This window comes from Amblyomma mixtum, chromosome 3, assembly GCF_055824585.1.
Source record: "Amblyomma mixtum isolate Tamu chromosome 3, ASM5582458v1, whole genome shotgun sequence".
In the NCBI taxonomy this organism is placed as follows: domain Eukaryota; kingdom Metazoa; phylum Arthropoda; class Arachnida; order Ixodida; family Ixodidae; genus Amblyomma; species Amblyomma mixtum.
The window spans coordinates 359,809,657-359,824,445 of NC_143014.1; the positions used below are offsets into that span (position 1 = coordinate 359,809,657).

General features: G+C 44.2%; 1 pseudogene; it reads right to left on the reverse strand.

Annotated features, from left to right (window-relative positions):
* LOC149356505 (uncharacterized) overlaps positions 1–13,583 on the reverse strand; it is a 51,355-nt pseudogene extending 37,772 nt beyond the window's left edge.
* Between the last annotated feature and the right edge of the window lie 1,206 nt (positions 13,584–14,789).

Sequence of the window (14,789 nt, forward strand, 5' to 3'; positions counted from 1 at the left end):
AGGAGTCGCCCAATCGCTTCTGGTGACCCTTTTCAGTACCCCCGCCCGTACCAAGGCGTCTAGCTCCTCGGACACAGCTTGCTTCAATGCAAAAGGCACGGGACGGGCCTTGCAAAATACTGGCTTGCTGTCTGGCTTCAAGAGGACCTGTGCTTTGTAGCCCTTTATTAGCCCCATCTGCGGTGAAAACAAAGCCTGAAACTTCTTCTTAAGTTCCTCCACGGAGTCGTCTTGCTGTCTAGCTTGAACTTCCTGCCAATTTAATTTCAGCTTCCTGAGGCAGTTGCGGCCGAGCAGACACGGCAACACTTCCCCACCGTCATCTACTATCACAACAGGTAGAACGTCAGTTTGATTAGCGTGCTCAACACGCACATCAGCCGATCCTACGACCGGCACTAGTTTTCCTGTGTACGTTCGTAAAGGAACCGTAGCAGTCGTTACTGCCAGTGGGGAAACTTGCGATGAAAACCTGACTTCGGCATGACAGTGACTGACGCCCCTGTGTCTATTTGCGTCCTTACGGCCTGTCCTTCCACGAGAACTGTGACGTAGTATGCAGACTTATTTGTTGTCATACTGTATATTTCTTGCTCTTCGCCTGACTCATCGGCCGAGCTATCGATCGCATTCAGTGCCTTCGGTTTGCCTGTGCGCTGCCTGCACTTTGATTTCAAGTGGCCTTGCTCTCCGCAGTTATGACACTTGTACTTGCGATATCGGCAATTACTGGCCGCATGGCGTTTACCGCAACGGAAGCACTCTACAGACTCAGTCTTGCTACGATAGTTGTCCTTAGCACAGTCGCCTTCGTTGAGAACATCAACTTCTAGTCCTGAGCGCCTTTGTGGTACACTTTGCAGCTCTTCTAGCTTTACTTGTTGAGTCTGGGTGGTGGCTAGTTCACGATTTAACGCAATTTTGCACGCCTCTTCGAACGACAGCTTTTCAGCTGCAAACAGCTCACGCTGAGTGTCGACGCAGCGTAGCCCGGCGACTAGCCTGTCTCTAAGCGCTTCGTCGAGAAATTCGCCAAACTCGCAACTTCTGGCCGGGTGCTTCAGCTGAACAATGAATTCGCCTACAGTCTCTTGCTCGAGCTGCAATCTTCGGTTAAATCGGCATCTTTCCGATATCACGGCCTTTCGGGGACTGTAGTGGGTTTTCAGTAGCGCCGTGACCTCGCCATACGTTTTGCTGGCAGGGCAATGCGGAACTAGCAGGTTCTTCAACACTTCATACACTCGAGGTCCTACTACAGTCAGGAATACGGCTAGCTTCTTGCCTTCAGCCACATCATTTGCCAAGACGTAAAGCTCAAATCTTTCCAAGTAGGACTCGAAGCTGTCGTTCCTTTCGTCAAAAGTATCAATTTTTCCCACCTTCGCCATTGCAGCATCCGCTAGGCAGTCGTCTTCAGCAGCAACCGAAGAAACTAGCAATCCACCTCGGTCCCACCCTCGTCGCCAGTGAAATGTAGTAGCGTGCGACAGCCGAGCGGCCGCACCGAAGAACCAGCCAAGACCGGTGCAGGACAAGAAATCAGCGTTTATTCGTCTGACGCTTCTTTTATAGGCAGCGGTTGCTTATCCGCTGCTGCTATCAGTGCGCGTCATGGCAAAGTGACGCGTCATGCACTTGACGCTATCACACTTAGATGAGGTATCCTTGGACAAAGAGTCCTTGGAAGAGGAATCCTTAAAAGATCCTTTAGATGAGTGTTCCTTAGAGGACTCCTTGGAGGATTCCTTGGAGGACACCTTGGAGGATTCCTTGGATGACCCTTTGGACGACGACTCCTTGGAAGTTCCCTTGGACGATTTCTTGGCAGAGGACTCCTTTGATGATGATGACTCTTTGGAGGAAGCTACCTTGGATGAGTGCTTCGATGATGAATGCTTAGATGATGAGGTTTTGCTGGATGAGCTCTTCGACGATGAACGCTTGGAGGATGAGTGCTTACTTGACGAATGCCCCTTGTCGGTTGATGCCCCTGAGAGATTCTGTTCGCAGAGCTCCTTCTTTTTCGGTGGCTGTTCATTATCACCATTAGCCACCTTCTCATCTACTTCTTCCGCAACGCTTGCCTTTTCCTGGTTTTCCTTCTCCTCCTCGGCTGGCTCTGCTGGTGCCTTGACTTCTACACGCTTGGTAGCAGGAGCAGCCGCTTCCACTTCGGAGGCAGGCTTCGCCGCGGCTGCGTCCGAGCGACCGGGACGCCTGTCCTTGAGGCCGACAATGGCATCCACTTCTTCTTGTACCATGTCTGTGTCCTCATCATCAGCTTCGGCGCTGCCATTTGCCACGCTGCCCCCATCGTCTGGCGACTTGCTATCCGGCTCGACTGGCTCCGCTGGCTTGACCGGCTCAGCTGGAAAATAAAGGAAACATATGAAACACGAAAGCACCACAAACACGTGATAACACTATTCAGCTGTTTTAAAGACTTGCTAACTAACTGGGGGCACTGAACAAAATCATCATCTCGCAATGCACTGCATTCGCTATGAAACGATTAGGTACCAAGTTTCAAAATAAAATTATGGTGATATATCATTATGAGGTGCAGCTAGTTCTCCCGAAAAAACACTTTAAATGACATCCCGACCTCCCAGTCCTAGTCTCCTATCTTTTGGACAAAAGATCGATTCTCGCTCTAATTTAACAGGCACTGAAGAGGTTTTGAATAAATATAGACAAATGAAAATTTCTTGCCAAAGGACCCTGTCATTCGTATTTCCATGAACTTTGTTTCACACAGCCAACTTCGAGAATGAAAATATACTATGCTTGCATTGTTACACTTCTTGCTTTTGCTTCATTCTTCTAGAACATACCAGCCTAGCTATGCTGTCATTCCAGCACTATTCGCAGAGAAATAACAATGCCAACAAGAAACTGTGTTCAGTACACTGCTGTATGATAAGCATTAACGGGGGATGCGGGGCTAGAGGGTAAACTTTTTGAACCGCTGCACCGATTTTGATGCAACTGTAAGGGATGACGTACACTTTTGTCATCAGAAAATAAAACCAAAATTTCAATATTGTATCCCAAAATGAGAAAAAAAGCTGTTCACATCATAACAAGGTAAGCTGTTCACATCATAACAAGCTTCGGAAAACTTGTAATTTGTTCACCTTTTTTCCATAGATAGCCCCAAAAAAGCTCCTCGTACAGGATAAAGGGAAGGGAATGTTAATCTGTGTCCACGTTTTCTGAAAATCACGCCACTCAAAAGCAACTTTGATTTTCTTGCTGTCACTGCATTTTAAAATGTGACTTTTCTAAACATAACTTTCTTCACACACTTCAGCATGATAGGTGCTTTATCTTGTTCCCCGTAATATTTTGCTCAGAAAGCACTCTGGGAAATAAGCTCTGGCTCTGCAGCCCGAAAGCGACAGCTTTCCTCGATGTGCATTATACCCACTACGCGACTTGAGGAAAATGACTTCAGAGATTTGGGAAGCTGTAATTTTGCATCTCGGGCTTTTCTTCTCAATCAAAAGTCATTGCTGCACAGGTAGGAGTTTCTTCTTTGATGCAACACCATTGACTAGCAGCTCCTTGCAGTATTTGTCCGTTATTTTTCTGTTTTTGAATTGAGCACTGAATCTGAGGGTGCTCAGGAAGTAAGCCTAACATATATAGGAGCGGTGAAGGCTGCAATAAAACCAACTTTTTATGAAGACTAAAAACCCAAAATTGGCCTCAAAAGTCGCCCGAGGCATTTATGCTAACCACTCAGATTCATTTTTGCCCCCCAATTACTGCATGCAAGGCCAAGACTCTACCATTGTTACTTGCATTTTCAATTCGGTTCTCCTGCAGCTTTGACAAAATGCCTGAACAGGCCAGAAAGGGCAAATAATTGATAAACGATTACGATAGCCAGTAATTTCTTAAGCCCTGCAACATATGTTTCAGTTTTTATTTATTTCCAAATACTGCAGGCAGCAGTGCTGCCCAAGCAGGAGTGCCAGTACGCGTGTGCTTTCTCTTTTTTTTTCCAAATTGCTTTGTTGAAATTTTGTTCAACCCCTGTACCCACCCCCTCTGTAACGCCTCCTAGGCCTTGAGGGTAAATAAATAAATAAATAAATAAATGCAAGATTTGAGCGCAGCTTTTCACACGTTATCTGCCACCACTGGAAGGTGGCGTGTTATGCCGCTAGCTCCCCTCCGGGATCTTGCCGTGACAGCCACCTTCCAGGTGGCGCTTCACCCTGTTACTAGGACAACCGGTTACGCCAACAATGCCGACGCGGAATGCAGAAACGGGCGCCTAACATCTGCGCTCCAAAACAAACTACAACATGCCTGTTCGCCACTACGCTGCACACTCCCAGCGCCATTTCTGGGCACTGCCGCAGACACTTACCGCAACACCTTTATCTAAAGAAGTTCATATTGAACACTTCCACTGCTGAGATCACAACCAAACCAGGCAGATGCGTTCTTTATTAACTTATGAACTTTGTACAACCAGAACCCAAAAATGAATTTTTTTGGGGGGGTTGGGGGGTGTTCAGAATGGTATTTTTTGCTCCACATACCCCTTTAGAGCCAAAGATTCGTCGCCTGCTTCGCTGTATGAATGGTGAAAAATTCTCCAATGATTATCACGAGAAATCTGACAAGCTAACTGAAAAGTCATAACTGGTAACTCCAAAAACGAAGCGCCTGCAGAAAATTGTGATTGCATCAAGACTTAGCAACCGCATTCAGAACAAAGGCAAGGGGTAAACGAAGCGAAAGTTAGCAAGGTCATGAGTCTTCTGAAAAAATAGTGTTCAAACTGCTGCAGAAACAAAAAAATGCAAGCTAAAGAAGGTGCCTGACGCGGAAAGTACACGAGTGGTATATCTCAAAGCTGCACGTACGCTGCGACGGACGGCACAGCGGAGGGCTCCACACTAACTTTGACCACGTGGTCTTTTTTTAACATGCACATACAACACGCAGCACACAAGCATATTTGAACTCGGACACTGAGGTGATATGCAAACAAGCCACTGCTGCGGCCAGGACTCGATCCCATGGCCTTCGGCTCCGCAGTCGAATGCCAAAGCCCCTAAGCTACAGAGGACATATATTGGCGAGAAAAAGAAAGAAGAAAGGTGCCCTACCCACACTGCCGGTTGACACAACGGGCTTAGCTGCAGGGGACAGAGATAACGGACACGTCTGGCATCACCTTTCGGCACGGTGTTCGCCTGGTTCAACTGGGGTGCCACACGCACGGGAAGAGGCCGCCGTTTCCGCAGCTCAGACAGAGGTGTGGGCCGGTACTGGGGAACGCTCTGTGCCGGGATGTAGCGCCTGGGCCCGGGCTCCGGTGGCTGTGGTGCCACGGGCGTCGGCACATACCTGCACCATGCAACATGACTAAATGTCAACTACGCTGAAGAGGCAATGATAGCACAACAAACAAAAGGGAAACTCTCAAGCTTGTTACAGCGTCAGCCATTAAGGTGAAGGTTCCTGGGCAAAGCACATTTGCCATCGTAGTCGTAGTCAGAAAACACCCATGCAGCCATGTGTCACTGAAAAGAGGGGGGTGGGGCGTGAGTGATCATGCGACCGCCCCGTCTATATAACCTAAGCCTCGCGTCTAGCACAAACTTTCCCGAAAGAAACAGAGCGAAGGTTCCCTGAAAAGGCATGTCTGTGTTCGTAGTCATTTCGCATCTACGCAGAGGAGCGTCACCATAGGAAGGAGGGCCCACACAGGCATCCCACAAGGCCTGCATCATTCTGTTCGTCATGACCATCGCATGTCAGCTAATGCTTATTTTCTGCACTAACTATTGCATAGTTGCCATTCAATTGTGGCAATGGCTACAAACAGCCCGACAATCAATTTTTTTCCAATAACAAAATTCCATCAAGCCTTCCTCGACGTCCGATGGAACAAGATTACTTGAGGAGTGCCCGTAAAAGGATAACTGGACGGGCTACCGTGGTACAAAGCTGAACTGACACCCATGGGTGGGAGGTGGATACTGTGGCTGTAGTGCACTCACCCATACGAGGACACCTGAGCGATGCCCTGCTGAACTCGACGCAGGGCAGCATCAACACACTGCAGCAGCTCACTGCGTTGGTCCGCTCTGTCCTCGATGGGGTTTGGGAGGAGACCGAAGGGGGGCTCTCCTGAGCAAAAGAGCACACATACAAGTCTCTTTCAGATGCTGGTTACCTACTAAGAGCAAACATTTTTTTTACAGTTAGACAGTCTGTGCATGCTTCAGAGGATCTGTTTACCTACTCTTGCTATATCAGACACCAAATGTTAATTTTCCAAAAGCATGCGCAAACATTCTATACAAAGCCCCAAATGGTTAGAAGTTGCAATAGTGAAACACCATTACATGCAAAAATGATGTAATGGTGTGGTGTATAGTGACAGTGCGGCTGTTGTGCGATGATACCAGAGTCTTCATTAAACATCATTCGAAAGTCACCACCTTTCTGCGTCTCTTCTTTGTCTTCATTCTGGTGCGCTGCACTGTTTCCAGTCAACTTATCGACCAAGCACTTGAGGAATAGTAAGATCTTGTTTATGATGATGGTGGACATGATGTAAGAAACCCAGAATACAATGACATTATTACGGGCTACCAATAAATGTCAACATGAATCTATCAAGAGACGTTTTACCAAGCTGACCATTTCCAAAAACTTTATTTACAGGTTTTGGTAGCTGGCATAAAAAAGCACCCCAACAGATGATTCAATGAGTAACGAATTCATCTGAAACAAAAGAATCACAGCAAGTTATAGGGCACTCTTAGAAAAGGCTGCGGGTTTGCTGAGTACGCAATCTGGTACATGGTTCTTGAAAAAGAAAAAAATGTATTTTGCATGAACCACACCTGGCTTCAACCCTTGAAACCAGCTCCAATTAGACACTAAGGTGTTCCCTCGATAGCCCCTACACTAACGCAAATGATTGCAAACAATACTTCCTATGACGAACAAATAATGAGTGTAGCTAAGGGAAGCACAGGAATGTTCACCCTATTCAGGTCCAGTTTAGAGAAAGGAAAGAGAGCAGAGGAAGGGTGCGATAAACACAAATGGCGACTATCTATAAGTAGCCTTTCAGACCTGTCACCTTCAAATACCAAAGCGGAAGTTTGTGTAGCTTTCCATGCCGATGACTAACGAGGCCTGGGTAACTAGACATTTGCCGCAAAGAATGGACAAGCCACTGGGAGAAAACAAAAGATAGGGAAGTAATTAATCCGGACCTGCCACATATTCCACAACTCTTCCCTGTTCACAGTTTTTAATGCAAAAGCTTTAGAGGCCACAGCACGGAAAAAACCCAGCATTGTGGTCCGTCATAAAATTTACTGATTGGTCACGCCAGTTATGACAACATCAGGTCACATGACGCACCATATACGACGCGTGCTAGCCTGCCCCCCCCCTTCGCCGCCTTCCCCCTCTCTTCACCCGCATCACTGCAAACAGCCCCATCATTAAAAAAAACGGTGTTGTGGTCATAAAATTCACCAATTCAAATGGTACCACACTCCCCACGCATAACGTAATTAAGTGTCCCCCACAGATTTTGCGCCTCTCTCATACATTCGTAAAAGCACTATTTTTTACATTCAGAGTTTTTTGTGCATTCTATCCCATAATAAGCTACCAGCAGGCATTTGAATCATACATGACCGTGACGCATTTACCAGTAATGTGAATCTTTTTCTAAACAACTTTTAACAAGTTGCAATTTAAATTTTCCTTTAAGCTTGCTTTGCTACGCATTTCTCAGACCGTATGCCAAAATTCTGCAAGTATTTTCATTTAATTGCTACGTCTACTATGCAATCTTTCATAGCATCTGAAAGAGTATTCAAGGTATTTGGGTAGATAAGCGATTAAATCTATGCAAAGAGCAAAGGTCCTTTGTTTTGTGCTTTGTATTTTTCAAAACAGTGGTAATGAAAATGAAGTACAACCTTTTTATTCGATAACTCGGAAAACATCAAGCTTTTCTAAAAACTGTTCCAGAATTTCTCATCAGGCTATTGTACCGAATAATTAAAAAGGCTACTAACACTGAGGATGTTTCGTCTGCCAACTTACAACTATGCCTAGGACTATACACAATTATTAAAAATAGGCTTTTTGAGTTAAAGAGCACTTTTTCGGCATAGTAATGTCAGCAGTGTAGTACATCAGAATACAGTTAAGACGTGCTAACTAGCAGGCTGGTGAACTAATACTGAATAGTTAACTTTTAACTATTGCCGTTAGGCTCCTTAATTATTGAGAGGCGTGTAGCCCACCGTAATTAATATCCATATCAATTTTTATAATTTAGAAAACACGCATTGTGGCCCAACAAATTTTGGCTATTTCGATGAGTTAAGTGCACTGGAGAGGCTGCTTTACCTGCAAGCATCTCTAGAGCACACATATTTTGGCGCGACATAGCCAAATTTATTGGGCCACAGCGCCGAGGTGAAGCGCATTTTCGAAATTCGAAAAACTGATATGGAAATTACTTACGATGGGCTACATGCCTCTGAATAATTGAGGAGGCTAACAGTAACAGTTAACTCTGCAGTTGCTTTGCCAGCAAGCTTTTCGAAAGCGCTTACATTGTGGTGCAATGTAGCCAAATTTGCTTAGTTTTTTTCACACCAAAGTCTCAACTTCCTGTACCTTGATGCATCTTTGATCTCTGCTGTGGTGACAGTTTCATCAATGAAAGCCTAACACACACAAATTAGTGGGTTCATTCTCACAATTAAGGATTTGATTTTATGATGTTTTGATGCTCGACAGCATATCAGCAACAACAGCTCAATGAAATCAGTGCTCCGTAGTCACAGTGTTTATAGGCCTCAAAGCCTTATTGCTAAACCAGCATGACAACATATGATTAGCCTAACGATGCAATTAGTGCATGTGCTATACTCCACCTGTATGTATACCTTCCAACACTTGTTGCACGCCCTCTAGAAATCCTTATTTACATTATTTACACCACCCATCCCTTCGCAGTGATTTGTATCAGTCACCTGATACTATCTTTCCACGCCGTGATCATTCTTTCAAAGTTAAACGCATAAACTGTCATTCATCATCTTATGCCAATTCATTCATTCCCCGTATTATCACTGAATGGAATAGTTTGCCAGCAGTAATCGCCACAGAAACTGGCAATAAAAAAGTCAAAGAGCTTCTTCGCTGTGACGGAAATGTGTAAATGTTTGCTGTTTTTGTTAGTGTTCATTTTTTCTTTGTGTGATGCCTTATGTTTTAATTAACATTTTTTGTTACACTTATTTGTCAAAATGTATCGCGATTACTTATGATTGTACGCCCCCCTATGTAATACCTTCTTCTGGAGGGCCTTTAGGGGTAACTTGAATAAATTTCTTGCCTCGCTAATTTCAATGTGTCTACTGTATTTGTTTGTGCTTGCCATTTATATCTGTGTTCTACCTTTGTGACCCGTTACGACCATTAGTTCCCCCCGTCCCCCCTTATGTAATGCCCCAATGAAGCTTTTAAGGGAAAATAAATGATGATGATGATCATCATGATAAAAAAAGCAACGTAGAACAAAAACGGCAGCTCAAGTACCTCCAATCTCAGTGCCCTGCCAGAATTTAAGCGGCCATTCCACTGCTGGAGAAAAGTAAAAAAGGAACACTGGCACATTCTGGCACGTCCTGACCACAAGAGGTGGCTACATGTACACCTAAATCTGGAGGGCTGTCAAGTGGTTCTTGAGTTTACATATGTAAGTTCCAGAAAGTGAATATGATCAGCGGTTAGAATGTAACATTTTGTTTTCTGGCACCACAAGATCACTGTTCACAGTGTTCACATTTATTTGTTTGTTTATTTATTTATTCATTTATTTCATTGCCCTCACGGCCCGAGGGCATTGCAGAGGGTAGTGGGTTACAATACGGAAGGTGGAACACAAAATACAGCAGTAAATTTATTTATATATATCATCATCATCATCATCGGCCTGACTACTCCCACTGCACAGCAAAGGCCTCTCCCATGTCTCTCCAATTAACCCTGTTCTTTGCCAGTTGCGGCCACCGTATCCCCGCACACTCCTTAATCTCATCCGCCCACCTAACTTTCTGCCGCCCCCTGCTACGTTTGCCTTCTCTTGGAATCCACTCCGTTACCCTTAAGGACTAGCAGTTATCCTGCCTTCGCATTACATGCCCGGCCCAAACCCATATATATACTTATATTGCTACATGCTACAAGAAGCCAGGAAATCCGCTAGGCCCAAATAAAACTAGTCACAACCTACACAAAAAAGCAGGCTGGAGTCTACTTCAGCCGAATTTACCAGTACTCACAAAAGTAATCACAGAAAAGTTACCAGAATTTGTCATCACGATAGTTTTTTTTTGCAAGGTCCTAAAATGTAGCCACAACTGTAACACTGTAAGCATTTCACATCTTTCTTAGACCTTTCACTCACACCTCCAGACAATTACGCACAGCCTTTTAAAAAGGTTATTAAAACACAGTTTTCCTTGAATGCCATCACAATGTCATGAAATTTAGGACTAAAACTTGTTCACAGGCCCTTAAGTCTATGTGTACCAAATCCAAGCCAGCAACGTAATAGCCAGTCATGAGTGTCTCCACGTGAAGTTCACATTTAGGCTTCCGCACTATTCGTGCTATCTAAAAAATAAATTTTCACTAAACTTCCTTTAATTAACATTTATGGTAACACTACAAGCCCTCAAGGTTTGCACAAAGGGATTTATACCTTTTTAGAGCGAATTCCTTTAGTGCAATCCTTAAAGCAACACTGAGGAAAGATCCATCCAATTATTTTTCCCAGTAAAAATTGATTCTCTGGCTTTTCAGGCTAGGTTGACATTTGTCCAGTAGCAAAAGACGCATTTATCGATGAAAAAATTGCACTTAAATATTATTCCAGCCGGTCGATTCAAACTTGAGATGTCTACACCGAAAGGGATTCCGGAATCATCGCTTTGAAATGAATGGCGAAGCACCATAGCCTCGAGAATCTGTGCCCAAAAATCAGTGTTGCACATGCATTTTAGTTGCGAAATCTGCCGATGGTGGCGCCATCTGTTTTTTTTATTTTTCTGCTATCTTTTCTGCCTTGTAAAAGCTCTGTTTCCTATTAAAGTGTCTCTTCGTGATTAGATTACGGCACCCTATTGATAAGACCAACTTCAGTTTGCCCTCAGTATCTCTTTTAAGGCACCATGTGTTATCAGTAGTCTTATCAATCACAGAGCTGGAATTCAGAAGCTATCCCGAGCTGGATAGATCGAGGCATACAGAGTATGAAAGACATTGCAACCATTTAATTCTCTCAGCTCTTTGCAAGGAGCATACAAAATTGACCCAACATACAGCAGAAACACCTTTTACAAACACTCAGTACCTGTAGGCACATTCTGTTTGTAAGCACCGAGCGTGGAGCAGACCTTACACTTCATGTTTTCCATTAACCCCTTTCCACTTTTTCTTGTCACTCTATTGGTAGCACAGGAAACTGCACTGTTAAGTGTTTCTCATTATTTCACGTGATTTAAAGCAAATTGCAATTTCATGCAAAATTTTATAATTTCAGTGGGTTTATGCTGATAGTTTAAAAAATAGTACTGAATGCAGGTCCATCATTTATTCAGGTTGGAAACAAGCATTTGTAGTAGCACTTACTTACGACAATATAACGAGTGAAGCACTTCGGTTCAGTAACTTTTCAGTTAGTTACTACTGGTTACTACAGTACGATACAACTTTACAAAACAGCAGTTGGCAACACAGGACGACGGTGCAAGGCGTCGCGTATTACTGTGCTAGCCAATAACAACAGTAAACGAAGTCAGCTTTTTAATGTTTGACTTTGCCAACAAGCCAGGTATCAAAAATTTTTACCTGATAATTTTTTTTCTAGCGATTAGCTTATTGTTTAGGTAACAAGAAAAGTTTAACAACGGACTACATTTCTGTTACGGAGGAATTCTGTTGTTTCCGACTATAAGTTATATTTGATTTTTTGGCACATAAGCGACTGAGGCTATGATACGTCAAACACAAGGTAAATTCAAAACAGCTGAAGTGAGAATTTGTTTTTCAGTTTAGAAAACAAGACATGATTAACCTGAAGTCAGCCTTGAAGTCGGGCACTTTCACGAATAAATTAAATTATAGACTCCACAAACTAATCTGCAGTCTCCAAAAAATTGATTATAACTCAGGTTTAACCATGACAATGGTCTGTTCCTCATAAACTAATTCAATCGGTTTTATGCAGTAGGAAATAATTACATGTGACAACACGCACGAGTTAAAGGGAATGGGAAGACTACGGGAAAACCATACAGGCAAGGTAAACAGTTCTGTGAGCTTAGTCATAAGCTTTAGAAAGTTAAACATGCAGAACTACACATCACTTCATCTATGCCCACTACAAGTATGAGATGGGCAGTACTGCAGAATAATAAAACTCTCCGCACTGGTACTAAAAACGCATGTGCACCCCGTCAGCAACTCGCGAAATGATACTCAGGCCTTATCAATGGAAGTGTCACAAAAAGCTGTCCTCGAACGGCCAAGCCGCAAACACGTGCTGGCATGTCAGAGCCCACCGCACCAAATGCACATTTCCGAGACGCTTTCGTAACTAGCTGTACAGAGACCGTATAGCCATCGAGTTTGACTAACTCTTCCGGCTGCCTCTACCTGACAACACCCTCAGCGGCGCCTTAAGAACCCCAGAAGACGGTAAAAGGACGCTTTTTCACCAACACTCAAAAGCCAAGGCAGCTTTAGCTGCACTTAAGCTAAACGTTCATCCCTACAGCGCTACTCGATCGCTCGGTACGCTCCAACCGAGGCGCTAAAGGTTTAGAGCCTGCGCTAGTAATATTTCAGCCGCATTTATTCTCTCTCTGGGCTTCTTTCGGGCTCGCTGCATTTTTTGGCTCGCGAGCGAAATCTTACAACAGGTGAGACGCTGTCCACAAATGAGCTATAGGCTTCCGAGTTTCTGCAGGTTCCACTTTAGGTTCGTGCTGAGGGAAACGTGTGTGTAGAAGCTTCTTGTAGAAGCTTCTTGTAGAAGCAATGTTTGTTTTCGAGTTTGTTCGCGAAACGGTCCTCGAAACAACAGGCCCGCCGATCCCGCCTTCAGTTGCTGCGGGCTTGTTGCGGGCGTGTTCTTCGAGGGAAACCTGGGCCGAAGCTAATTCAGCTAGACCACACCTCAACACAGGGAGACATCGGTGCTCGTCCCGCGTGGTGCGGTTTGCGCATCAGTGGCGTTGAGAAGGGACGTCTCGGCCAAAACACAGTGCTTTTTTTTATTTGCTCGAGTGAAAAATCGCGCAGGGTCGCCGGACGGTGGGGCTCACCCTTTTTGTCATGGCTGAAGTGGCAGTGCGGCCGCTCGCAGACACCCGACGCGAAGAAAGGGCAGGGCAGCTGGCTAAAATAGCCGGACGAAGGTAACATTGTCGCCGTTCCGCCTGAGCAGAAACATAAACATCTCCACCTTCGGAAAGCGACGCTGTTACCACACGCATGAGAAAAACTCTCAATCGTGAGGAGGACCCGCGTTGCCAGACGAACTCCGTAGTGCCGAGCGAAATTTAGCGCTCTGTAGAAGCAGTAGAAGTATCGTAAAAAAAAGAAAACGCTCAAAAGTGGCCCAGCTTAGTTGCTGTAATTATTGCTACTAATCAGCAAACGTTATCGGTGATTTTTATTGTTGTTGCTGAATAATTAGATGCCCGTTTGGATGTGTGGCTTGCCGCCGCTGTCGCTGAGCGGAAGATAGAAAGAAAGAAAGAGAGAGAGAGAGAGAAACGCATACTATACACAAACTGAGCGTTAGTCTACAGCACGTAGTTTTCTATGAAATTAATTGAATTACTTGAACATTTTCTTACTCACACCTGAAGCAGTACGTCAGAAGGAAAATGATCGTTTTACCATCGAAGTCCGTTGCTCACATTTGCCATGCACATTAAATTTTGCAATGGAAAATGTTCCGGATTACCCCATATTGTAAAACTGTCTGCTTAGCAATGATAACAAAGGCATCATTTCTGGTATCATCGGCCTCATCAGTTGGTATATTAGCTCTATGGCCTCATCGGCTTAGCTGCTCTCTCAGCAATGGCTTTTTCCATAGACGTACCTGATTATAAGATGTTAATCACAATGCTAATCGATTAAAAGCAGTCACAATAAAAGCTACGATTAAAGCTACGGTAGTTTGAAACGTTCTGAAAACCAAATTAAGATTCAATTCAGCCGATCATTACCATGTTATGAGCTATATCGACGGGATATGTGTGAATTAACCTCTTAACAAAAGGGCAAACTCTCAGCAGTTTGATGTTGGAGCTGATGCATAACTAGGTGGCGCTTGTTCAGGTTGCACTGGTTCAAATGCATTTGAGCAGCACTCAAGTGCACTAAAAAGTGCTTATGCTGTTATTGAAATAAAATAACTCTAACTATCAGTAATGTAATGTAAGATGAAAGTGACAACATATTTATAATCAATTTTTAAAAAGTAACCAAAACAGATTTGCCTGAAATAAAGACTATCAGGCACTGAAACGGGACGTTTCATCCTAAAGAAAGCAGGAATACAATATGAAGGAATCCGTACACACACCTTGCCAATTCCAAGACACCTGCACGAACATCTAACAGTCCCTCTTCTGCCCAAAAACATGCATCCACACTACGGTACGGACAGAAGAAAGGCTAGGGCACAAAAA